The sequence below is a fragment of the Phyllobates terribilis genome, unplaced genomic scaffold (assembly GCF_046119375.1).
Source record: "Phyllobates terribilis strain yellow unplaced genomic scaffold, ASM4611937v1 Scaffold_572__1_contigs__length_1044912, whole genome shotgun sequence".
Taxonomy (NCBI): Eukaryota; Metazoa; Chordata; class Amphibia; order Anura; family Dendrobatidae; genus Phyllobates; species Phyllobates terribilis.
In genome coordinates this window covers 267,285-291,508 of record NW_027363332.1, presented here as the reverse complement: position 1 = coordinate 291,508, position 24,224 = coordinate 267,285, and the positions used below count along the sequence as shown (strand labels likewise).

Here is a 24,224-nt window from a genome sequence, read left to right as displayed (position 1 = left end):
CCTCATTGGATTTTTCATGTTCAAAGTTGCAGAAGCCAGATTACAAGCTCATTTTGGTTCAACTTCAGCAACTGTGCATTGCATTGCCATGTAATGTGATGCAATGCTATCTTTCTAGCTCTCCCTTTTTACTTCCTTTTGGATAAACAGACATATTAGGCAAGCATTTTGGAGCTTTCACCTAAATAACTACAGGTGGTGAGATAAGCTGCACAATATAATTGACCTTTCAGTATATTGTTGCACACACACCATCTATTTAGCAAATGCCCTTGTTATCAACAGCAGCCTTTTAAACTCACCTGAGCTAACAGGTATGTGCGCTGGTTACTCTGCTGCGCTTAAAATTTCTTTTTTGGTTTGCTACAATGCCTTTTCTGAAACGTTGTCTCCTTCTGCTGGAACACTGACTTCTTTCATTTAATGCCTGCAGACTATAAAAGAGAACCCAACCCAAAAAGTTTGGTTGATTAGTCTGTGGCATTCTGTTAAACTGTTGCTTATGGCGGTCTCTGTGAGCTTCTCAGCGACATTCAGCCAGCCAGGTATCCTGCCTGCAGTAGATGGAATGTGGCAATGGAACGCTGGCTGCGCGTGTCATAATAGGCTCTGAGCCTTTATATACCTGTGCACAGCAGCAGCCACCTTCAGTCTGCTGCTGGACAGCCAGCAGCAGCAGCAGCAGGAGAGGTATGTAATCAGGAGCCCTCCTGCTAAGGGTAGACAGCTGCTCGTTCCACCCCACCCCCCGCCTTAATTGGTTCTCCTCCCTTCCAACGGTGTTGAGGCGGGTGGGAACAGCAGGGGGTGAAGGTGCTGTGTTTAAAGAGGTGGAGTTATGCAGATCTAAAACGCGTGGATTGCAGCAGCAGCAAGCCGAAAAGTGCAGGCATGTAAGGGATCTAGAGGTTGACAACATGTCTTCTTAACGGGAGTCCAGGAGCTCATCTCCACAAATGGACTTTTCAGGATCCTTGGGTGGCTCCGTAGTTTGAAACCAATTCTGGTTATCGCTTCTCGGCCTTTTGGCTAAGATCAAGTGTAGTATCTGTTCTTATCAGTTTAATATCTGATACGTCCCCTATCTGGGGACCATATATTAAATGGATTTTTAGAACAGGGAGATGGAAAAAGAGCTTGCTCTGTCCACTCCACGCATTGACCTGGTATTGCAGTATCTCCAGGACCGGTGCACCCCTTCTTTAATGCAGTTTCTAAAATCAGAAAGAATTGAATTCAATGTTTTTTGTTCATTTTGCTTGTTTGTCGGATTTTGGGATGGACTCTTTGGCTTTGCTTTTCTTCTCCTCATTGGATTTTTCATGTTCAAAGTTGCAGAAGCCAGATTACAAGCTCATTTTGGTTCAACTTCAGCAACTGTGCATTGCATTGCCATGTAATGTGATGCAATGCTATCTTTCTAGCTCTCCCTTTTTACTTCCTTTTGGATAAACAGACATATTAGGCAAGCATTTTGGAGCTTTCACCTAAATAACTACAGGTGGTGAGATAAGCTGCACAATATAATTGACCTTTCAGTATATTGTTGCACACACACCATCTATTTAGCAAATGCCCTTGTTATCAACAGCAGCCTTTTAAACTCACCTGAGCTAACAGGTATGTGCGCTGGTTACTCTGCTGCGCTTAAAATTTCTTTTTTGGTTTGCTACAATGCCTTTTCTGAAACGTTGTCTCCTTCTGCTGGAACACTGACTTCTTTCATTTAATGCCTGCAGACTATAAAAGAGAACCCAACCCAAAAAGTTTGGTTGATTAGTCTGTGGCATTCTGTTAAACTGTTGCTTATGGCGGTCTCTGTGAGCTTCTCAGCGACATTCAGCCAGCCAGGTATCCTGCCTGCAGTAGATGGAATGTGGCAATGGAACGCTGGCTGCGCGTGTCATAATAGGCTCTGAGCCTTTATATACCTGTGCACAGCAGCAGCCACCTTCAGTCTGCTGCTGGACAGCCAGCAGCAGCAGCAGCAGGAGAGGTATGTAATCAGGAGCCCTCCTGCTAAGGGTAGACAGCTGCTCGTTCCACCCCACCCCCCGCCTTAATTGGTTCTCCTCCCTTCCAATGGTGTTGAGGCGGGTGGGAACAGCAGGGGGTGAAGGTGCTGTGTTTAAAGAGGTGGAGTTATGCAGATCTAAAACGCGTGGATTGCAGCAGCAGCAAGCCGAAAAGTGCAGGCATGTAAGGGATCTAGAGGTTGACAACATGTCTTCTTAACGGGAGTCCAGGAGCTCATCTCCACAAATGGACTTTTCAGGATCCTTGGGTGGCTCCGTAGTTTGAAACCAATTCTGGTTATCGCTTCTCGGCCTTTTGGCTAAGATCAAGTGTAGTATCTGTTCTTATCAGTTTAATATCTGATACGTCCCCTATCTGGGGACCATATATTAAATGGATTTTTAGAACAGGGAGATGGAAAAAGAGCTTGCTCTGTCCACTCCACGCATTGACCTGGTATTGCAGTATCTCCAGGACCGGTGCACCCCTTCTTTAATGCAGTTTCTAAAATCAGAAAGAATTGAATTCAATGTTTTTTGTTCATTTTGCTTGTTTGTCGGATTTTGGGATGGACTCTTTGGCTTTGCTTTTCTTCTCCTCATTGGATTTTTCATGTTCAAAGTTGCAGAAGCCAGATTACAAGCTCATTTTGGTTCAACTTCAGCAACTGTGCATTGCATTGCCATGTAATGTGATGCAATGCTATCTTTCTAGCTCTCCCTTTTTACTTCCTTTTGGATAAACAGACATATTAGGCAAGCATTTTGGAGCTTTCACCTAAATAACTACAGGTGGTGAGATAAGCTGCACAATATAATTGATCTTTCAGTATATTGTTGCACACACACCATCTATTTAGCAAATGCCCTTGTTATCAACAGCAGCCTTTTAAACTCACCTGAGCTAACAGGTATGTGCGCTGGTTACTCTGCTGCGCTTAAAATTTCTTTTTTGGTTTGCTACAATGCCTTTTCTGAAACGTTGTCTCCTTCTGCTGGAACACTGACTTCTTTCATTTAATGCCTGCAGACTATAAAAGAGAACCCAACCCAAAAAGTTTGGTTGATTAGTCTGTGGCATTCTGTTAAACTGTTGCTTATGGCGGTCTCTGTGAGCTTCTCAGCGACATTCAGCCAGCCAGGTATCCTGCCTGCAGTAGATGGAATGTGGCAATGGAACGCTGGCTGCGCGTGTCATAATAGGCTCTGAGCCTTTATATACCTGTGCACAGCAGCAGCCACATTCAGTCTGCTGCTGGACAGCCAGCAGCAGCAGCAGCAGGAGAGGTATGTAATCAGGAGCCCTCCTGCTAAGGGTAGACAGCTGCTCGTTCCACCCCACCCCCCGCCTTAATTGGTTCTCCTCCCTTCCAACGGTGTTGAGGCGGGTGGGAACAGCAGGGGGTGAAGGTGCTGTGTTTAAAGAGGTGGAGTTATGCAGATCTAAAACGCGTGGATTGCAGCAGCAGCAAGCCGAAAAGTGCAGGCATGTAAGGGATCTAGAGGTTGACAACATGTCTTCTTAACGGGAGTCCAGGAGCTCATCTCCACAAATGGACTTTTCAGGATCCTTGGGTGGCTCCGTAGTTTGAAACCAATTCTGGTTATCGCTTCTCGGCCTTTTGGCTAAGATCAAGTGTAGTATCTTTCGAAAAGGCGGTTTTGGATGTTGGCCGCCCTAGTAGATTGATACATTATGCACACTGGGGTTTAGGCGCTTGTTAGTACGCCAGGTGGCTAATATCGTCATCTGGTGGAAAGCATGGCCCCCCAGGATCGACGCCATTGGGCCGGGGAAGATCGAAAGCCCGAAGTGTGAAGTGCCCCAGGAGTGGTGACCCTGGGGTGCCTTAACTCACTGGGATTGGGAACCCCACTTGAGTTTATGGCACATTTGCACAAGCACTTCAAATTTTCTTTCTTCGCACACACCCTTATTCCGGGCCTTCTGGCCTTAGGATGGGGAATTTTTCAATTCCCGGTCGAAGGTCCGGGCAGTATTATACTGTGAAACCTTCACTATTTATTTAATTTCTTTGTCACTGTGTGTCCACTTATTCACGTGTGTCACGTCCTACTAGGATTTTGTCGGGATGCGGTTCCCTTACGGGTTCCTCTCTTGGCAGGTCTAGGGGGGGAGTGTGTGGCCATCAGGTTCCGCTCCCCCCTGAACCCCCCTGGCTCTCCTCTTTCGGGAGGAGAGCGTTGTTGGCTCCCCTCTTCTGGGAGGGGAGCACAGTCTTTGGCTCCCAGTGCCTTGCTCGGGTGAGAACTCGGGCAGGTGCTGGGGGTAAGATTGGGTCGCCTCTGGCTTCGGCTGGAGGTGGCTTTTTGTCCCTGTTCCTCGCTGTGGCCTTTTGGCTCGGAGGGACGGGGAATGGTTTGGGGGACCCTTCTCCTTTTGGAGAGGGTTTCAAGAAGACCAGCATCCTAGTGCATTTTTTTTGTGGCACTTGTCACTTTTTTAAGCGCACTCGGGTTTTGTACACGAATTCGGGCTTTCGATAAAAAAAAAAAAAAAAATCTGTTCTTATCAGTTTAATATCTGATACGTCCCCTATCTGGGGACCATATATTAAATGGATTTTTAGAACAGGGAGATGGAAAAAGAGCTTGCTCTGTCCACTCCACGCATTGACCTGGTATTGCAGTATCTCCAGGACCGGTGCACCCCTTCTTTAATGCAGTTTCTAAAATCAGAAAGAATTGAATTCAATGTTTTTTGTTCATTTTGCTTGTTTGTCGGATTTTGGGATGGACTCTTTGGCTTTGCTTTTCTTCTCCTCATTGGATTTTTCATGTTCAAAGTTGCAGAAGCCAGATTACAAGCTCATTTTGGTTCAACTTCAGCAACTGTGCATTGCATTGCCATGTAATGTGATGCAATGCTATCTTTCTAGCTCTCCCTTTTTACTTCCTTTTGGATAAACAGACATATTAGGCAAGCATTTTGGAGCTTTCACCTAAATAACTACAGGTGGTGAGATAAGCTGCACAATATAATTGACCTTTCAGTATATTGTTGCACACACACCATCTATTTAGCAAATGCCCTTGTTATCAACAGCAGCCTTTTAAACTCACCTGAGCTAACAGGTATGTGCGCTGGTTACTCTGCTGCGCTTAAAATTTCTTTTTTGGTTTGCTACAATGCCTTTTCTGAAACGTTGTCTCCTTCTGCTGGAACACTGACTTCTTTCATTTAATGCCTGCAGACTATAAAAGAGAACCCAACCCAAAAAGTTTGGTTGATTAGTCTGTGGCATTCTGTTAAACTGTTGCTTATGGCCGTCTCTGTGAGCTTCTCAGCGACATTCAGCCAGCCAGGTATCCTGCCTGCAGTAGATGGAATGTGGCAATGGAACGCTGGCTGCGCGTGTCATAATAGGCTCTGAGCCTTTATATACCTGTGCACAGCAGCAGCCACCTTCAGTCTGCTGCTGGACAGCCAGCAGCAGCAGCAGCAGGAGAGGTATGTAATCAGGAGCCCTCCTGCTAAGGGTAGACAGCTGCTCGTTCCACCCCACCCCCCGCCTTAATTGGTTCTCCTCCCTTCCAACGGTGTTGAGGCGGGTGGGAACAGCAGGGGGTGAAGGTGCTGTGTTTAAAGAGGTGGAGTTATGCAGATCTAAAACGCGTGGATTGCAGCAGCAGCAAGCCGAAAAGTGCAGGCATGTAAGGGATCTAGAGGTTGACAACATGTCTTCTTAACGGGAGTCCAGGAGCTCATCTCCACAAATGGACTTTTCAGGATCCTTGGGTGGCTCCGTAGTTTGAAACCAATTCTGGTTATCGCTTCTCGGCCTTTTGGCTAAGATCAAGTGTAGTATCTGTTCTTATCAGTTTAATATCTGATACGTCCCCTATCTGGGGACCATATATTAAATGGATTTTTAGAACAGGGAGATGGAAAAAGAGCTTGCTCTGTCCACTCCACGCATTGACCTGGTATTGCAGTATCTCCAGGACCGGTGCACCCCTTCTTTAATGCAGTTTCTAAAATCAGAAAGAATTGAATTCAATGTTTTTTGTTCATTTTGCTTGTTTGTCGGATTTTGGGATGGACTCTTTGGCTTTGCTTTTCTTCTCCTCATTGGATTTTTCATGTTCAAAGTTGCAGAAGCCAGATTACAAGCTCATTTTGGTTCAACTTCAGCAACTGTGCTTTGCATTGCCATGTAATGTGATGCAATGCTATCTTTCTAGCTCTCCCTTTTTACTTCCTTTTGGATAAACAGACATATTAGGCAAGCATTTTGGAGCTTTCACCTAAATAACTACAGGTGGTGAGATAAGCTGCACAATATAATTGACCTTTCAGTATATTGTTGCACACACACCATCTATTTAGCAAATGCCCTTGTTATCAACAGCAGCCTTTTAAACTCACCTGAGCTAACAGGTATGTGCGCTGGTTACTCTGCTGCGCTTAAAATTTCTTTTTTGGTTTGCTACAATGCCTTTTCTGAAACGTTGTCTCCTTCTGCTGGAACACTGACTTCTTTCATTTAATGCCTGCAGACTATAAAAGAGAACCCAACCCAAAAAGTTTGGTTGATTAGTCTGTGGCATTCTGTTAAACTGTTGCTTATGGCGGTCTCTGTGAGCTTCTCAGCGACATTCAGCCAGCCAGGTATCCTGCCTGCAGTAGATGGAATGTGGCAATGGAACGCTGGCTGCGCGTGTCATAATAGGCTCTGAGCCTTTATATACCTGTGCACAGCAGCAGCCACCTTCAGTCTGCTGCTGGACAGCCAGCAGCAGCAGCAGCAGGAGAGGTATGTAATCAGGAGCCCTCCTGCTAAGGGTAGACAGCTGCTCGTTCCACCCCACCCCCCGCCTTAATTGGTTCTCCTCCCTTCCAACGGTGTTGAGGCGGGTGGGAACAGCAGGGGGTGAAGGTGCTGTGTTTAAAGAGGTGGAGTTATGCAGATCTAAAACGCGTGGATTGCAGCAGCAGCAAGCCGAAAAGTGCAGGCATGTAAGGGATCTAGAGGTTGACAACATGTCTTCTTAACGGGAGTCCAGGAGCTCATCTCCACAAATGGACTTTTCAGGATCCTTGGGTGGCTCCGTAGTTTGAAACCAATTCTGGTTATCGCTTCTCGGCCTTTTGGCTAAGATCAAGTGTAGTATCTGTTCTTATCAGTTTAATATCTGATACGTCCCCTATCTGGGGACCATATATTAAATGGATTTTTAGAACAGGGAGATGGAAAAAGAGCTTGCTCTGTCCACTCCACGCATTGACCTGGTATTGCAGTATCTCCAGGACCGGTGCACCCCTTCTTTAATGCAGTTTCTAAAATCAGAAAGAATTGAATTCAATGTTTTTTGTTCATTTTGCTTGTTTGTCGGATTTTGGGATGGACTCTTTGGCTTTGCTTTTCTTCTCCTCATTGGATTTTTCATGTTCAAAGTTGCAGAAGCCAGATTACAAGCTCATTTTGGTTCAACTTCAGCAACTGTGCATTGCATTGCCATGTAATGTGATGCAATGCTATCTTTCTAGCTCTCCCTTTTTACTTCCTTTTGGATAAACAGACATATTAGGCAAGCATTTTGGAGCTTTCACCTAAATAACTACAGGTGGTGAGATAAGCTGCACAATATAATTGACCTTTCAGTATATTGTTGCACACACACCATCTATTTAGCAAATGCCCTTGTTATCAACAGCAGCCTTTTAAACTCACCTGAGCTAACAGGTATGTGCGCTGGTTACTCTGCTGCGCTTAAAATTTCTTTTTTGGTTTGCTACAATGCCTTTTCTGAAACGTTGTCTCCTTCTGCTGGAACACTGACTTCTTTCATTTAATGCCTGCAGACTATAAAAGAGAACCCAACCCAAAAAGTTTGGTTGATTAGTCTGTGGCATTCTGTTAAACTGTTGCTTATGGCGGTCTCTGTGAGCTTCTCAGCGACATTCAGCCAGCCAGGTATCCTGCCTGCAGTAGATGGAATGTGGCAATGGAACGCTGGCTGCGCGTGTCATAATAGGCTCTGAGCCTTTATATACCTGTGCACAGCAGCAGCCACCTTCAGTCTGCTGCTGGACAGCCAGCAGCAGCAGCAGCAGGAGAGGTATGTAATCAGGAGCCCTCCTGCTAAGGGTAGACAGCTGCTCGTTCCACCCCACCCCCCGCCTTAATTGGTTCTCCTCCCTTCCAATGGTGTTGAGGCGGGTGGGAACAGCAGGGGGTGAAGGTGCTGTGTTTAAAGAGGTGGAGTTATGCAGATCTAAAACGCGTGGATTGCAGCAGCAGCAAGCCGAAAAGTGCAGGCATGTAAGGGATCTAGAGGTTGACAACATGTCTTCTTAACGGGAGTCCAGGAGCTCATCTCCACAAATGGACTTTTCAGGATCCTTGGGTGGCTCCGTAGTTTGAAACCAATTCTGGTTATCGCTTCTCGGCCTTTTGGCTAAGATCAAGTGTAGTATCTGTTCTTATCAGTTTAATATCTGATACGTCCCCTATCTGGGGACCATATATTAAATGGATTTTTAGAACAGGGAGATGGAAAAAGAGCTTGCTCTGTCCACTCCACGCATTGACCTGGTATTGCAGTATCTCCAGGACCGGTGCACCCCTTCTTTAATGCAGTTTCTAAAATCAGAAAGAATTGAATTCAATGTTTTTTGTTCATTTTGCTTGTTTGTCGGATTTTGGGATGGACTCTTTGGCTTTGCTTTTCTTCTCCTCATTGGATTTTTCATGTTCAAAGTTGCAGAAGCCAGATTACAAGCTCATTTTGGTTCAACTTCAGCAACTGTGCATTGCATTGCCATGTAATGTGATGCAATGCTATCTTTCTAGCTCTCCCTTTTTACTTCCTTTTGGATAAACAGACATATTAGGCAAGCATTTTGGAGCTTTCACCTAAATAACTACAGGTGGTGAGATAAGCTGCACAATATAATTGATCTTTCAGTATATTGTTGCACACACACCATCTATTTAGCAAATGCCCTTGTTATCAACAGCAGCCTTTTAAACTCACCTGAGCTAACAGGTATGTGCGCTGGTTACTCTGCTGCGCTTAAAATTTCTTTTTTGGTTTGCTACAATGCCTTTTCTGAAACGTTGTCTCCTTCTGCTGGAACACTGACTTCTTTCATTTAATGCCTGCAGACTATAAAAGAGAACCCAACCCAAAAAGTTTGGTTGATTAGTCTGTGGCATTCTGTTAAACTGTTGCTTATGGCGGTCTCTGTGAGCTTCTCAGCGACATTCAGCCAGCCAGGTATCCTGCCTGCAGTAGATGGAATGTGGCAATGGAACGCTGGCTGCGCGTGTCATAATAGGCTCTGAGCCTTTATATACCTGTGCACAGCAGCAGCCACATTCAGTCTGCTGCTGGACAGCCAGCAGCAGCAGCAGCAGGAGAGGTATGTAATCAGGAGCCCTCCTGCTAAGGGTAGACAGCTGCTCGTTCCACCCCACCCCCCGCCTTAATTGGTTCTCCTCCCTTCCAACGGTGTTGAGGCGGGTGGGAACAGCAGGGGGTGAAGGTGCTGTGTTTAAAGAGGTGGAGTTATGCAGATCTAAAACGCGTGGATTGCAGCAGCAGCAAGCCGAAAAGTGCAGGCATGTAAGGGATCTAGAGGTTGACAACATGTCTTCTTAACGGGAGTCCAGGAGCTCATCTCCACAAATGGACTTTTCAGGATCCTTGGGTGGCTCCGTAGTTTGAAACCAATTCTGGTTATCGCTTCTCGGCCTTTTGGCTAAGATCAAGTGTAGTATCTTTCGAAAAGGCGGTTTTGGATGTTGGCCGCCCTAGTAGATTGATACATTATGCACACTGGGGTTTAGGCGCTTGTTAGTACGCCAGGTGGCTAATATCGTCATCTGGTGGAAAGCATGGCCCCCCAGGATCGACGCCATTGGGCCGGGGAAGATCGAAAGCCCGAAGTGTGAAGTGCCCCAGGAGTGGTGACCCTGGGGTGCCTTAACTCACTGGGATTGGGAACCCCACTTGAGTTTATGGCACATTTGCACAAGCACTTCAAATTTTCTTTCTTCGCACACACCCTTATTCCGGGCCTTCTGGCCTTAGGATGGGGAATTTTTCAATTCCCGGTCGAAGGTCCGGGCAGTATTATACTGTGAAACCTTCACTATTTATTTAATTTCTTTGTCACTGTGTGTCCACTTATTCACGTGTGTCACGTCCTACTAGGATTTTGTCGGGATGCGGTTCCCTTACGGGTTCCTCTCTTGGCAGGTCTAGGGGGGGAGTGTGTGGCCATCAGGTTCCGCTCCCCCCTGAACCCCCCTGGCTCTCCTCTTTCGGGAGGAGAGCGTTGTTGGCTCCCCTCTTCTGGGAGGGGAGCACAGTCTTTGGCTCCCAGTGCCTTGCTCGGGTGAGAACTCGGGCAGGTGCTGGGGGTAAGATTGGGTCGCCTCTGGCTTCGGCTGGAGGTGGCTTTTTGTCCCTGTTCCTCGCTGTGGCCTTTTGGCTCGGAGGGACGGGGAATGGTTTGGGGGACCCTTCTCCTTTTGGAGAGGGTTTCAAGAAGACCAGCATCCTAGTGCATTTTTTTTGTGGCACTTGTCACTTTTTTAAGCGCACTCGGGTTTTGTACACGAATTCGGGCTTTCGATAAAAAAAAAAAAAAAAATCTGTTCTTATCAGTTTAATATCTGATACGTCCCCTATCTGGGGACCATATATTAAATGGATTTTTAGAACAGGGAGATGGAAAAAGAGCTTGCTCTGTCCACTCCACGCATTGACCTGGTATTGCAGTATCTCCAGGACCGGTGCACCCCTTCTTTAATGCAGTTTCTAAAATCAGAAAGAATTGAATTCAATGTTTTTTGTTCATTTTGCTTGTTTGTCGGATTTTGGGATGGACTCTTTGGCTTTGCTTTTCTTCTCCTCATTGGATTTTTCATGTTCAAAGTTGCAGAAGCCAGATTACAAGCTCATTTTGGTTCAACTTCAGCAACTGTGCATTGCATTGCCATGTAATGTGATGCAATGCTATCTTTCTAGCTCTCCCTTTTTACTTCCTTTTGGATAAACAGACATATTAGGCAAGCATTTTGGAGCTTTCACCTAAATAACTACAGGTGGTGAGATAAGCTGCACAATATAATTGACCTTTCAGTATATTGTTGCACACACACCATCTATTTAGCAAATGCCCTTGTTATCAACAGCAGCCTTTTAAACTCACCTGAGCTAACAGGTATGTGCGCTGGTTACTCTGCTGCGCTTAAAATTTCTTTTTTGGTTTGCTACAATGCCTTTTCTGAAACGTTGTCTCCTTCTGCTGGAACACTGACTTCTTTCATTTAATGCCTGCAGACTATAAAAGAGAACCCAACCCAAAAAGTTTGGTTGATTAGTCTGTGGCATTCTGTTAAACTGTTGCTTATGGCCGTCTCTGTGAGCTTCTCAGCGACATTCAGCCAGCCAGGTATCCTGCCTGCAGTAGATGGAATGTGGCAATGGAACGCTGGCTGCGCGTGTCATAATAGGCTCTGAGCCTTTATATACCTGTGCACAGCAGCAGCCACCTTCAGTCTGCTGCTGGACAGCCAGCAGCAGCAGCAGCAGGAGAGGTATGTAATCAGGAGCCCTCCTGCTAAGGGTAGACAGCTGCTCGTTCCACCCCACCCCCCGCCTTAATTGGTTCTCCTCCCTTCCAACGGTGTTGAGGCGGGTGGGAACAGCAGGGGGTGAAGGTGCTGTGTTTAAAGAGGTGGAGTTATGCAGATCTAAAACGCGTGGATTGCAGCAGCAGCAAGCCGAAAAGTGCAGGCATGTAAGGGATCTAGAGGTTGACAACATGTCTTCTTAACGGGAGTCCAGGAGCTCATCTCCACAAATGGACTTTTCAGGATCCTTGGGTGGCTCCGTAGTTTGAAACCAATTCTGGTTATCGCTTCTCGGCCTTTTGGCTAAGATCAAGTGTAGTATCTGTTCTTATCAGTTTAATATCTGATACGTCCCCTATCTGGGGACCATATATTAAATGGATTTTTAGAACAGGGAGATGGAAAAAGAGCTTGCTCTGTCCACTCCACGCATTGACCTGGTATTGCAGTATCTCCAGGACCGGTGCACCCCTTCTTTAATGCAGTTTCTAAAATCAGAAAGAATTGAATTCAATGTTTTTTGTTCATTTTGCTTGTTTGTCGGATTTTGGGATGGACTCTTTGGCTTTGCTTTTCTTCTCCTCATTGGATTTTTCATGTTCAAAGTTGCAGAAGCCAGATTACAAGCTCATTTTGGTTCAACTTCAGCAACTGTGCTTTGCATTGCCATGTAATGTGATGCAATGCTATCTTTCTAGCTCTCCCTTTTTACTTCCTTTTGGATAAACAGACATATTAGGCAAGCATTTTGGAGCTTTCACCTAAATAACTACAGGTGGTGAGATAAGCTGCACAATATAATTGACCTTTCAGTATATTGTTGCACACACACCATCTATTTAGCAAATGCCCTTGTTATCAACAGCAGCCTTTTAAACTCACCTGAGCTAACAGGTATGTGCGCTGGTTACTCTGCTGCGCTTAAAATTTCTTTTTTGGTTTGCTACAATGCCTTTTCTGAAACGTTGTCTCCTTCTGCTGGAACACTGACTTCTTTCATTTAATGCCTGCAGACTATAAAAGAGAACCCAACCCAAAAAGTTTGGTTGATTAGTCTGTGGCATTCTGTTAAACTGTTGCTTATGGCGGTCTCTGTGAGCTTCTCAGCGACATTCAGCCAGCCAGGTATCCTGCCTGCAGTAGATGGAATGTGGCAATGGAACGCTGGCTGCGCGTGTCATAATAGGCTCTGAGCCTTTATATACCTGTGCACAGCAGCAGCCACCTTCAGTCTGCTGCTGGACAGCCAGCAGCAGCAGCAGCAGGAGAGGTATGTAATCAGGAGCCCTCCTGCTAAGGGTAGACAGCTGCTCGTTCCACCCCACCCCCCGCCTTAATTGGTTCTCCTCCCTTCCAACGGTGTTGAGGCGGGTGGGAACAGCAGGGGGTGAAGGTGCTGTGTTTAAAGAGGTGGAGTTATGCAGATCTAAAACGCGTGGATTGCAGCAGCAGCAAGCCGAAAAGTGCAGGCATGTAAGGGATCTAGAGGTTGACAACATGTCTTCTTAACGGGAGTCCAGGAGCTCATCTCCACAAATGGACTTTTCAGGATCCTTGGGTGGCTCCGTAGTTTGAAACCAATTCTGGTTATCGCTTCTCGGCCTTTTGGCTAAGATCAAGTGTAGTATCTGTTCTTATCAGTTTAATATCTGATACGTCCCCTATCTGGGGACCATATATTAAATGGATTTTTAGAACAGGGAGATGGAAAAAGAGCTTGCTCTGTCCACTCCACGCATTGACCTGGTATTGCAGTATCTCCAGGACCGGTGCACCCCTTCTTTAATGCAGTTTCTAAAATCAGAAAGAATTGAATTCAATGTTTTTTGTTCATTTTGCTTGTTTGTCGGATTTTGGGATGGACTCTTTGGCTTTGCTTTTCTTCTCCTCATTGGATTTTTCATGTTCAAAGTTGCAGAAGCCAGATTACAAGCTCATTTTGGTTCAACTTCAGCAACTGTGCATTGCATTGCCATGTAATGTGATGCAATGCTATCTTTCTAGCTCTCCCTTTTTACTTCCTTTTGGATAAACAGACATATTAGGCAAGCATTTTGGAGCTTTCACCTAAATAACTACAGGTGGTGAGATAAGCTGCACAATATAATTGACCTTTCAGTATATTGTTGCACACACACCATCTATTTAGCAAATGCCCTTGTTATCAACAGCAGCCTTTTAAACTCACCTGAGCTAACAGGTATGTGCGCTGGTTACTCTGCTGCGCTTAAAATTTCTTTTTTGGTTTGCTACAATGCCTTTTCTGAAACGTTGTCTCCTTCTGCTGGAACACTGACTTCTTTCATTTAATGCCTGCAGACTATAAAAGAGAACCCAACCCAAAAAGTTTGGTTGATTAGTCTGTGGCATTCTGTTAAACTGTTGCTTATGGCGGTCTCTGTGAGCTTCTCAGCGACATTCAGCCAGCCAGGTATCCTGCCTGCAGTAGATGGAATGTGGCAATGGAACGCTGGCTGCGCGTGTCATAATAGGCTCTGAGCCTTTATATACCTGTGCACAGCAGCAGCCACCTTCAGTCTGCTGCTGGACAGCCAGCAGCAGCAGCAGCAGGAGAGGTATGTAATCAGGAGCCCTCCTGCTAAGGGTAGACAGCTGCTCGTTCCACCCCACCCCCCGCCTTAATTGGTTCTCCTCCCTTCCAACGGTGTTGAGGCGGGTGGGAACAGCAGGGGGTGAAGGTGCTGTGTTTAAAGAGGTGGAGTTATGCAGATCTAAAACGCGTGGATTGCAGCAGCAGCAAGCCGAAAAGTGCAGGCATGTAAGGGATCTAGAGGTTGACAACATGTCTTCTTAACGGGAGTCCAGGAGCTCATCTCCACAAATGGACTTTTCAGGATCCTTGGGTGGCTCCGTAGTTTGAAACCAATTCTGGTTATCGCTTCTCGGCCTTTTGGCTAAGATCAAGTGTAGTATCTGTTCTTATCAGTTTAATATCTGATACGTCCCCTATCTGGGGACCATATATTAAATGGATTTTTAGAACAGGGAGATGGAAAAAGAGCTTGCTCTGTCCACTCCACGCATTGACCTGGTATTGCAGTATCTCCAGGACCGGTGCACCCCTTCTTTAATGCAGTTTCTAAAATCAGAAAGAATTGAATTCAATGTTTTTTGTTCATTTTGCTTGTTTGTCGGATTTTGGGATGGACTCTTTGGCTTTGCTTTTCTTCTCCTCATTGGATTTTTCATGTTCAAAGTTGCAGAAGCCAGATTACAAGCTCATTTTGGTTCAACTTCAGCAACTGTGCTTTGCATTGCCATGTAATGTGATGCAATGCTATCTTTCTAGCTCTCCCTTTTTACTTCCTTTTGGATAAACAGACATATTAGGCAAGCATTTTGGAGCTTTCACCTAAATAACTACAGGTGGTGAGATAAGCTGCACAATATAATTGACCTTTCAGTATATTGTTGCACACACACCATCTATTTAGCAAATGCCCTTGTTATCAACAGCAGCCTTTTAAACTCACCTGAGCTAACAGGTATGTGCGCTGGTTACTCTGCTGCGCTTAAAATTTCTTTTTTGGTTTGCTACAATGCCTTTTCTGAAACGTTGTCTCCTTCTGCTGGAACACTGACTTCTTTCATTTAATGCCTGCAGACTATAAAAGAGAACCCAACCCAAAAAGTTTGGTTGATTAGTCTGTGGCATTCTGTTAAACTGTTGCTTATGGCGGTCTCTGTGAGCTTCTCAGCGACATTCAGCCAGCCAGGTATCCTGCCTGCAGTAGATGGAATGTGGCAATGGAACGCTGGCTGCGCGTGTCATAATAGGCTCTGAGCCTTTATATACCTGTGCACAGCAGCAGCCACCTTCAGTCTGCTGCTGGACAGCCAGCAGCAGCAGCAGCAGGAGAGGTATGTAATCAGGAGCCCTCCTGCTAAGGGTAGACAGCTGCTCGTTCCACCCCACCCCCCGCCTTAATTGGTTCTCCTCCCTTCCAACGGTGTTGAGGCGGGTGGGAACAGCAGGGGGTGAAGGTGCTGTGTTTAAAGAGGTGGAGTTATGCAGATCTAAAACGCGTGGATTGCAGCAGCAGCAAGCCGAAAAGTGCAGGCATGTAAGGGATCTAGAGGTTGACAACATGTCTTCTTAACGGGAGTCCAGGAGCTCATCTCCACAAATGGACTTTTCAGGATCCTTGGGTGGCTCCGTAGTTTGAAACCAATTCTGGTTATCGCTTCTCGGCCTTTTGGCTAAGATCAAGTGTAGTATCTGTTCTTATCAGTTTAATATCTGATACGTCCCCTATCTGGGGACCATATATTAAATGGATTTTTAGAACAGGGAGATGGAAAAAGAGCTTGCTCTGTCCACTCCACGCATTGACCTGGTATTGCAGTATCTCCAGGACCGGTGCACCCCTTCTTTAATGCAGTTTCTAAAATCAGAAAGAATTGAATTCAATGTTTTTTGTTCATTTTGCTTGTTTGTCGGATTTTGGGATGGACTCTTTGGCTTTGCTTTTCTTCTCCTCATTGGATTTTTCATGTTCAAAGTTGCAGAAGCCAGATTACAAGCTCATTTTGGTTCAACTTCAGCAACTGTGCATTGCATTGCCATGTAATGTGATGCAATGCTATCTTTCTAGCTCTCCCTTTTTACTTCCTTTTGGATAAACAGACATATTAGGCAAGCATTTTGGAGCTTTCACCTAAATAACTACAGGTGGTGAGATAAGCTGCACAATATAATTGACCTTTCAGTATATTGTTGCACACACACCATCTATTTAGCAAATGCCCTTGTTATCAACAGCAGCCTTTTAAACTCACCTGAGCTAACAGGTATGTGCGCTGGTTACTCTGCTGCGCTTAAAATTTCTTTTTTGGTTTGCTACAATGCCTTTTCTGAAACGTTGTCTCCTTCTGCTGGAACACTGACTTCTTTCATTTAATGCCTGCAGACTATAAAAGAGAACCCAACCCAAAAAGTTTGGTTGATTAGTCTGTGGCATTCTGTTAAACTGTTGCTTATGGCGGTCTCTGTGAGCTTCTCAGCGACATTCAGCCAGCCAGGTATCCTGCCTGCAGTAGATGGAATGTGGCAATGGAACGCTGGCTGCGCGTGTCATAATAGGCTCTGAGCCTTTATATACCTGTGCACAGCAGCAGCCACCTTCAGTCTGCTGCTGGACAGCCAGCAGCAGCAGCAGCAGGAGAGGTATGTAATCAGGAGCCCTCCTGCTAAGGGTAGACAGCTGCTCGTTCCACCCCACCCCCCGCCTTAATTGGTTCTCCTCCCTTCCAACGGTGTTGAGGCGGGTGGGAACAGCAGGGGGTGAAGGTGCTGTGTTTAAAGAGGTGGAGTTATGCAGATCTAAAACGCGTGGATTGCAGCAGCAGCAAGCCGAAAAGTGCAGGCATGTAAGGGATCTAGAGGTTGACAACATGTCTTCTTAACGGGAGTCCAGGAGCTCATCTCCACAAATGGACTTTTCAGGATCCTTGGGTGGCTCCGTAGTTTGAAACCAATTCTGGTTATCGCTTCTCGGCCTTTTGGCTAAGATCAAGTGTAGTATCTGTTCTTATCAGTTTAATATCTGATACGTCCCCTATCTGGGGACCATATATTAAATGGATTTTTAGAACAGGGAGATGGAAAAAGAGCTTGCTCTGTCCACTCCACGCATTGACCTGGTATTGCAGTATCTCCAGGACCGGTGCACCCCTTCTTTAATGCAGTTTCTAAAATCAGAAAGAATTGAATTCAATGTTTTTTGTTCATTTTGCTTGTTTGTCGGATTTTGGGATGGACTCTTTGGCTTTGCTTTTCTTCTCCTCATTGGATTTTTCATGTTCAAAGTTGCAGAAGCCAGATTACAAGCTCATTTTGGTTCAACTTCAGCAACTGTGCATTGCATTGCCATGTAATGTGATGCAATGCTATCTTTCTAGCTCTCCCTTTTTACTTCCTTTTGGATAAACAGACATATTAGGCAAGCATTTTGGAGCTTTCACCTAAATAACTACAGGTGGTGAGATAAGCTGCACAATATAATTGACCTTTCAGTATATTGTTGCACACACACCATCTATTTAGCAAATGCCCTTGTTATCAACAGCAGCCTTTTAAACTCACCTGAGCTAACAGGTATGTGCGCTGGTTACTCTGCTGCGCTTAAAATTTCTTTTTTGGTTTGCTACAATGCCTTTTCTGAAACGTTGTCTCCTTCTGCTGGAACACTGACTTCTTTCATTTAATGCCTGCAGACTATAAAAGAGAACCCAACCCAAAAAGTTTGGTTGATTAGTCTGTGGCATTCTGTTAAACTGTTGCTTATGGCGGTCTCTGTGAGCTTCTCAGCGACATTCAGCCAGCCAGGTATCCTGCCTGCAGTAGATGGAATGTGGCAATGGAACGCTGGCTGCGCGTGTCATAATAGGCTCTGAGCCTTTATATACCTGTGCACAGCAGCAGCCACCTTCAGTCTGCTGCTGGACAGCCAGCAGCAGCAGCAGCAGGAGAGGTATGTAATCAGGAGCCCTCCTGCTAAGGGTAGACAGCTGCTCGTTCCACCCCACCCCCCGCCTTAATTGGTTCTCCTCCCTTCCAACGGTGTTGAGGCGGGTGGGAACAGCAGGGGGTGAAGGTGCTGTGTTTAAAGAGGTGGAGTTATGCAGATCTAAAACGCGTGGATTGCAGCAGCAGCAAGCCGAAAAGTGCAGGCATGTAAGGGATCTAGAGGTTGACAACATGTCTTCTTAACGGGAGTCCAGGAGCTCATCTCCACAAATGGACTTTTCAGGATCCTTGGGTGGCTCCGTAGTTTGAAACCAATTCTGGTTATCGCTTCTCGGCCTTTTGGCTAAGATCAAGTGTAGTATCTGTTCTTATCAGTTTAATATCTGATACGTCCCCTATCTGGGGACCATATATTAAATGGATTTTTAGAACAGGGAGATGGAAAAAGAGCTTGCTCTGTCCACTCCACGCATTGACCTGGTATTGCAGTATCTCCAGGACCGGTGCACCCCTTCTTTAATGCAGTTTCTAAAATCAGAAAGAATTGAATTCAATGTTTTTTGTTCATTTTGCTTGTTTGTCGGATTTTGGGATGGACTCTTTGGCTTTGCTTTTCTTCTCCTCATTGGATTTTTCATGTTCAAAGTTGCAGAAGCCAGATTACAAGCTCATTTTGGTTCAACTTCAGCAACTGTGCATTGCATTGCCATGTAATGTGATGCAATGCTATCTTTCTAGCTCTCCCTTTTTACTTCCTTTTGGATAAACAGACATATTAGGCAAGCATTTTGGAGCTTTCACCTAAATAACTACAGGTGGTGAGATAAGCTGCACAATATAATTGACCTTTCAGTATATTGTTGCACACACACCATCTATTTAGCAAATGCCCTTGTTATCAACAGCAGCCTTTTAAACTCACCTGAGCTAACAGGTATGTGCGCTGGTTACTCTGCTGCGCTTAAAATTTCTTTTTTGGTTTGCTACAATGCCTTTTCTGAAACGTTGTCTCCTTCTGCTGGAACACTGACTTCTTTCATTTAATGCCTGCAGACTATAAAAGAGAACCCAACCCAAAAAGTTTGGTTGATTAGTCTGTGGCATTCTGTTAAACTGTTGCTTATGGCGGTCTCTGTGAGCTTCTCAGCGACATTCAGCCAGCCAGGTATCCTGCCTGCAGTAGATGGAATGTGGCAATGGAACGCTGGCTGCGCGTGTCATAATAGGCTCTGAGCCTTTATATACCTGTGCACAGCAGCAGCCACCTTCAGTCTGCTGCTGGACAGCCAGCAGCAGCAGCAGCAGGAGAGGTATGTAATCAGGAGCCCTCCTGCTAAGGGTAGACAGCTGCTCGTTCCACCCCACCCCCCGCCTTAATTGGTTCTCCTCCCTTCCAACGGTGTTGAGGCGGGTGGGAACAGCAGGGGGTGAAGGTGCTGTGTTTAAAGAGGTGGAGTTATGCAGATCTAAAACGCGTGGATTGCAGCAGCAGCAAGCCGAAAAGTGCAGGCATGTAAGGGATCTAGAGGTTGACAACATGTCTTCTTAACGGGAGTCCAGGAGCTCATCTCCACAAATGGACTTTTCAGGATCCTTGGGTGGCTCCGTAGTTTGAAACCAATTCTGGTTATCGCTTCTCGGCCTTTTGGCTAAGATCAAGTGTAGTATCTGTTCTTATCAGTTTAATATCTGATACGTCCCCTATCTGGGGACCATATATTAAATGGATTTTTAGAACAGGGAGATGGAAAAAGAGCTTGCTCTGTCCACTCCACGTATTGACCTGGTATTGCAGTATCTCCAGGACCGGTGCACCCCTTCTTTAATGCAGTTTCTAAAATCAGAAAGAATTGAATTCAATGTTTTTTGTTCATTTTGCTTGTTTGTCGGATTTTGGGATGGACTCTTTGGCTTTGCTTTTCTTCTCCTCATTGGATTTTTCATGTTCAAAGTTGCAGAAGCCAGATTACAAGCTCATTTTGGTTCAACTTCAGCAACTGTGCATTGCATTGCCATGTAATGTGATGCAATGCTATCTTTCTAGCTCTCCCTTTTTACTTCCTTTTGGATAAACAGACATATTAGGCAAGCATTTTGGAGCTTTCACCTAAATAACTACAGGTGGTGAGATAAGCTGCACAATATAATTGACCTTTCAGTATATTGTTGCACACACACCATCTATTTAGCAAATGCCCTTGTTATCAACAGCAGCCTTTTAAACTCACCTGAGCTAACAGGTATGTGCGCTGGTTACTCTGCTGCGCTTAAAATTTCTTTTTTGGTTTGCTACAATGCCTTTTCTGAAACGTTGTCTCCTTCTGCTGGAACACTGACTTCTTTCATTTAATGCCTGCAGACTATAAAAGAGAACCCAACCCAAAAAGTTTGGTTGATTAGTCTGTGGCATTCTGTTAAACTGTTGCTTATGGCGGTCTCTGTGAGCTTCTCAGCGACATTCAGCCAGCCAGGTATCCTGCCTGCAGTAGATGGAATGTGGCAATGGAACGCTGGCTGCGCGTGTCATAATAGGCTCTGAGCCTTTATATACCTGTGCACAGCAGCAGCCACCTTCAGTCTGCTGCTGGACAGCCAGCAGCAGCAGCAGCAGGAGAGGTATGTAATCAGGAGCCCTCCTGCTAAGGGTAGACAGCTGCTCGTTCCACCCCACCCCCCGCCTTAATTGGTTCTCCTCCCTTCCAACGGTGTTGAGGCGGGTGGGAACAGCAGGGGGTGAAGGTGCTGTGTTTAAAGAGGTGGAGTTATGCAGATCTAAAACGCGTGGATTGCAGCAGCAGCAAGCCGAAAAGTGCAGGCATGTAAGGGATCTAGAGGTTGACAACATGTCTTCTTAACGGGAGTCCAGGAGCTCATCTCCACAAATGGACTTTTCAGGATCCTTGGGTGGCTCCGTAGTTTGAAACCAATTCTGGTTATCGCTTCTCGGCCTTTTGGCTAAGATCAAGTGTAGTATCTGTTCTTTTAAAAACACAAGAGCTACGATCTACACTTGACGAGAGCGATCGAACTCGGAAGGAGAAGAGCTTCGGAGCCCAGCTGACATCGGAGAACGAAGGCGGATATCGGTGGGAGGAAGAAGCTCTAAAGAATCCAGAAGAAGACGAAGACTCGGAGAAGAATCGGGCTGTCCTGTGGAATCTTCGAGGAAGAAAATCATCGAGACAAAGACCTTTCGGGGAATTTGTCCAGAACACGACGGGAGAAGAATCTGCATAGCTCCACCCATTCCGGGAAGAGTTCCAGATCCAGCTCCAAGAAGTAACTGCAGGAGGAAAGCCATGGCAAGCGCTGCGAGGAAGGCCGAAAAGAAGAGCCTGGAGCTGGGGACAGCCAGGAGGGCCCAGCCAGGAGCCGATTCTGACCCCAAGGACTCTGCCTCCACGACTGGCCAGCAGAAGGGACCCCAGAAGCCCCGCCACGAAGCTCCAGCCCTGGAGCCATGGATGCGGCAGACGGTGGCCCTGAAGCTGAAGGAAGTGGATGGGAGGGTGCCGGACATGTCCTCGGACGTGTTCTGCCAGAAGATGCTGCTGGATCGAGGCTTCTCCAGGTCGGACACCCTCAGCATCCAGACCTTCTTGACGGGGATCTTCTTCGTCACCTTCGCCACTGTGAACACCTGCAGGAGGTTCTGGGAAATGGTAAGCGCAAAAGGACCGGATAATTCTTTCTCTGCCTTTACAGGTAGCTGCCCTATCCAGAGGGATGAAAGGAGGATCACGGTCTCCATGCGCAACCCGCACACCCCAGGCCAAGACATCTGTACCTTCCTGAGACGCTTCTGTTTGGTTGTGAAGGAACCCTCTCACATCCTGAATGGACTCGGCTTCTGGACAGGTAAGTGGTCGGTGACCGTTAGACTTCACAGGGACCTGGCGTACTCAGACGGACTTCGGCACCTGCCCCCGACATTCTCCCTGGGCAACTCCTACGGCCTCATCTATTACCCGGACATGCCGCGGAACTGCAGGAGATGCGGCAAGAACGGCCACGAGATGAAGGACTGCAAGGAGGATGCCTGCAGGATTTGTCGAGTGACGGGACACAGCTCGAAGGACTGCCCGAAGAAGACGTCCTGCAACCTGTGTGGGCTGGCGGCTCATCTGTACAAGGATTGCCCCAGGCGTGAGAGATCCTGGGCATCGGTGGTTGCGACGACCCCAGCTACGGAGGACAAGGCCCCGACGACCAGGCCTGTGAAGGTCAAGGACGCGACGACCAAGGCCCCAGCGGCCAAGGCCGAGACGACCAAGGCCAAAGCGGTCAAGGAGTCGGTGGCCAAAGCCCCAGCGACGGTCCCAGCAGCTCCGAAGCAGAAGAAAAAGTCAAAGGAGGGTAAGAGTTCTGTCACCCCTCTCTCGATCCCTCCCCCTGCCACCCCCGTCCAATCCCCCCCCACCCCGGCCACCCCTGCTGAGGATTCCACTTCCTCTTCCTCCTCCCCCTACTGCTCAGCAGGTGTCCTTTCCCCTGCCCCGGCAGCCACTCTCCCTCCCCAGACCATGGTAGCGGTGGAATTAACCTTTCCTCCACCCGCCGCTATCTATTCCGAGGAGGATTTTCCCCTTCTTGTCTCCCCAGTTCCAACCCGGGGAAAGAGGAAGGTGGAGGACAGCCCTGCTACTGAATCCTCCAAAAAGAAGATTCTGGATTTCGTAGGCGAAAAGGAGGATACCCTCCCTGAGCCAGAAGAGATGGAGCACATGGTTGAGACCCTGGTGGCCGAGCCAGAAGAGGAGGAACTGGTGGTCGCCGAGATCGAGGCCGCGCTGCTTGACCAGATGGAGGAAGAGGGCCTGCTGGTGATCCCGTCACCAGCAGTCAACACCGACGAGGGACCACCCGACCGGAGTGGTAACTAAGGTGTATTGCCTGCGCTAACTTTTTCTTTTTTCCCTACATGATGGCTAATATTAACTTATTTTCCATTAATGTCAGGAGCATCAAGGACAAGTTCAGACGTCAGACTATTTATGCCTTCCTTACTTCCCAGTTGTGTGATGTTTATATGTTGCAGGAATGTTCCCTTCCCTCCTCTAGGTCCTTCAAACATCTGGCCAGGGAGTGGTCCCACGGTCCATCCTACTGGTCCGGTGGGGGTGACTGCAAGTCTGCGGGGGTCGCAATTCTGATCAGGGGGGGCGCATTCACGCTTGAGTCCGTCCAGGAGCTCATCTGCGGCAGGGCTCTTGTTGTAGATGGCAACTGGGCGGGAGAACCTGTCAGGTTCATCAACGTGTATGCGTCCCCACTGAAGAATGAGCGTTTGGAGCTTTTCAAGACCCTGCGGCTTCAGCTTGCCACCACCAGGACCTTAGTGATGGCCGGGGATTTCAACTGCCCCATCGAGGAGGACGGTCGTAGTTCTGGCACATCTGCCAAGTTGGACATCACGTCCAAGCTGCTCATCGAGATGGTAACCGAGGCCTCTCTTCAGGACGTGGTGGGCTCCATGGGGAGAGGCTCCACGAACTATTCGTGGAGCCGACCCGATGGCTCACTCCGCTCCAGGATTGACTTTGTGTTCACCTCTCGGGCAGTCAGGCAGAGTAGGCACTCGATGGTCTCCTGCTTCTTCTCCGACCACAGAGCCATTCACTTACAAGGTGTCCTCGGCGACGGTTTTCCGTCCGGCCCCGGCTCCTGGAAGCTGAATTGTGCTCTGCTGGCTCAGGATGAAGTCGTGGAGGAGCTGAGAGCAGCCTACGCAATGTGGCAGTCCTACAAGGGTAGCTTCCAAACAGTCTCTGATTGGTGGGAATATGTTAAACTTGAGTTTCGCTGTTTCTTTCAGGCCAAGGGTCGACAACAGGCGTGTGAGAAGAGGAGGGACTTCAGAGGGCTGCAGCGCGAGCTGCGGTCGCTGCAGGACCTTCTTCACTGCGGCTGGGACGTGAGGGAGGAGCTGGAGGAGACCAAGAAGAGCCTGAAAAGGCACTTTGAGGAGGAGTCCAAGCGAATCATCTTCCGTTCCAAAGTGGAGAATCTGGAGAAGGGTGAGAAATGTAACTCATTCTTTTTCAGGAAACTTCATGCCGGTCACACGCCCCTGAACGAGCTGCGAGACGAGAGCGGAAACATGCGACG

The 24,224-nt window shown here is 47.0% G+C and overlaps 14 non-coding genes and 3 pseudogenes across 14 annotated transcripts; all 17 read left to right on the top strand.

Annotated features, from left to right (window-relative positions):
• The first annotated feature begins 1,009 nt into the window (after positions 1–1,009).
• Positions 1,010–1,200, top strand: LOC141233170 (U2 spliceosomal RNA). Its single transcript, XR_012299323.1, has one exon. It is a non-coding gene; the product is annotated as a U2 spliceosomal RNA (small nuclear RNA).
• Positions 1,201–2,315: 1,115 nt separating this feature from the next.
• Positions 2,316–2,506, top strand: LOC141233169 (U2 spliceosomal RNA). Its single transcript, XR_012299322.1, has one exon. It is a non-coding gene; the product is annotated as a U2 spliceosomal RNA (small nuclear RNA).
• Positions 2,507–3,621: 1,115 nt separating this feature from the next.
• Positions 3,622–3,713, top strand: LOC141233324 (U2 spliceosomal RNA; annotated as a pseudogene).
• Positions 3,714–4,507: 794 nt separating this feature from the next.
• On the top strand, positions 4,508–4,691 carry LOC141233286 (U2 spliceosomal RNA). Its single transcript, XR_012299428.1, has one exon. It is a non-coding gene; the product is annotated as a U2 spliceosomal RNA (small nuclear RNA).
• Positions 4,692–5,806: 1,115 nt separating this feature from the next.
• Positions 5,807–5,997, top strand: LOC141233168 (U2 spliceosomal RNA). Its single transcript, XR_012299321.1, has one exon. It is a non-coding gene; the product is annotated as a U2 spliceosomal RNA (small nuclear RNA).
• Positions 5,998–7,112: 1,115 nt separating this feature from the next.
• LOC141233167 (U2 spliceosomal RNA) lies at positions 7,113–7,303 on the top strand. The gene has a single exon (XR_012299320.1). It is a non-coding gene; the product is annotated as a U2 spliceosomal RNA (small nuclear RNA).
• Positions 7,304–8,418: 1,115 nt separating this feature from the next.
• On the top strand, positions 8,419–8,609 carry LOC141233166 (U2 spliceosomal RNA). The gene has a single exon (XR_012299319.1). It is a non-coding gene; the product is annotated as a U2 spliceosomal RNA (small nuclear RNA).
• A 1,115-nt stretch (positions 8,610–9,724) lies between these two features.
• LOC141233323 (U2 spliceosomal RNA) lies at positions 9,725–9,816 on the top strand (annotated as a pseudogene).
• Positions 9,817–10,610: 794 nt separating this feature from the next.
• LOC141233284 (U2 spliceosomal RNA) lies at positions 10,611–10,794 on the top strand. Its single transcript, XR_012299427.1, has one exon. It is a non-coding gene; the product is annotated as a U2 spliceosomal RNA (small nuclear RNA).
• A 1,115-nt stretch (positions 10,795–11,909) lies between these two features.
• Positions 11,910–12,100, top strand: LOC141233165 (U2 spliceosomal RNA). The gene has a single exon (XR_012299318.1). It is a non-coding gene; the product is annotated as a U2 spliceosomal RNA (small nuclear RNA).
• Positions 12,101–13,215: 1,115 nt separating this feature from the next.
• Positions 13,216–13,406, top strand: LOC141233164 (U2 spliceosomal RNA). Its single transcript, XR_012299317.1, has one exon. It is a non-coding gene; the product is annotated as a U2 spliceosomal RNA (small nuclear RNA).
• A 1,115-nt stretch (positions 13,407–14,521) lies between these two features.
• LOC141233163 (U2 spliceosomal RNA) lies at positions 14,522–14,712 on the top strand. Its single transcript, XR_012299316.1, has one exon. It is a non-coding gene; the product is annotated as a U2 spliceosomal RNA (small nuclear RNA).
• Positions 14,713–15,827: 1,115 nt separating this feature from the next.
• LOC141233161 (U2 spliceosomal RNA) lies at positions 15,828–16,018 on the top strand. The gene has a single exon (XR_012299314.1). It is a non-coding gene; the product is annotated as a U2 spliceosomal RNA (small nuclear RNA).
• Positions 16,019–17,133: 1,115 nt separating this feature from the next.
• LOC141233160 (U2 spliceosomal RNA) lies at positions 17,134–17,324 on the top strand. Its single transcript, XR_012299313.1, has one exon. It is a non-coding gene; the product is annotated as a U2 spliceosomal RNA (small nuclear RNA).
• Positions 17,325–18,439: 1,115 nt separating this feature from the next.
• On the top strand, positions 18,440–18,630 carry LOC141233159 (U2 spliceosomal RNA). The gene has a single exon (XR_012299312.1). It is a non-coding gene; the product is annotated as a U2 spliceosomal RNA (small nuclear RNA).
• Positions 18,631–19,745: 1,115 nt separating this feature from the next.
• On the top strand, positions 19,746–19,936 carry LOC141233216 (U2 spliceosomal RNA). Its single transcript, XR_012299367.1, has one exon. It is a non-coding gene; the product is annotated as a U2 spliceosomal RNA (small nuclear RNA).
• Positions 19,937–21,051: 1,115 nt separating this feature from the next.
• On the top strand, positions 21,052–21,129 carry LOC141233296 (U2 spliceosomal RNA; annotated as a pseudogene).
• Positions 21,130–24,224: the final 3,095 nt, after the last annotated feature.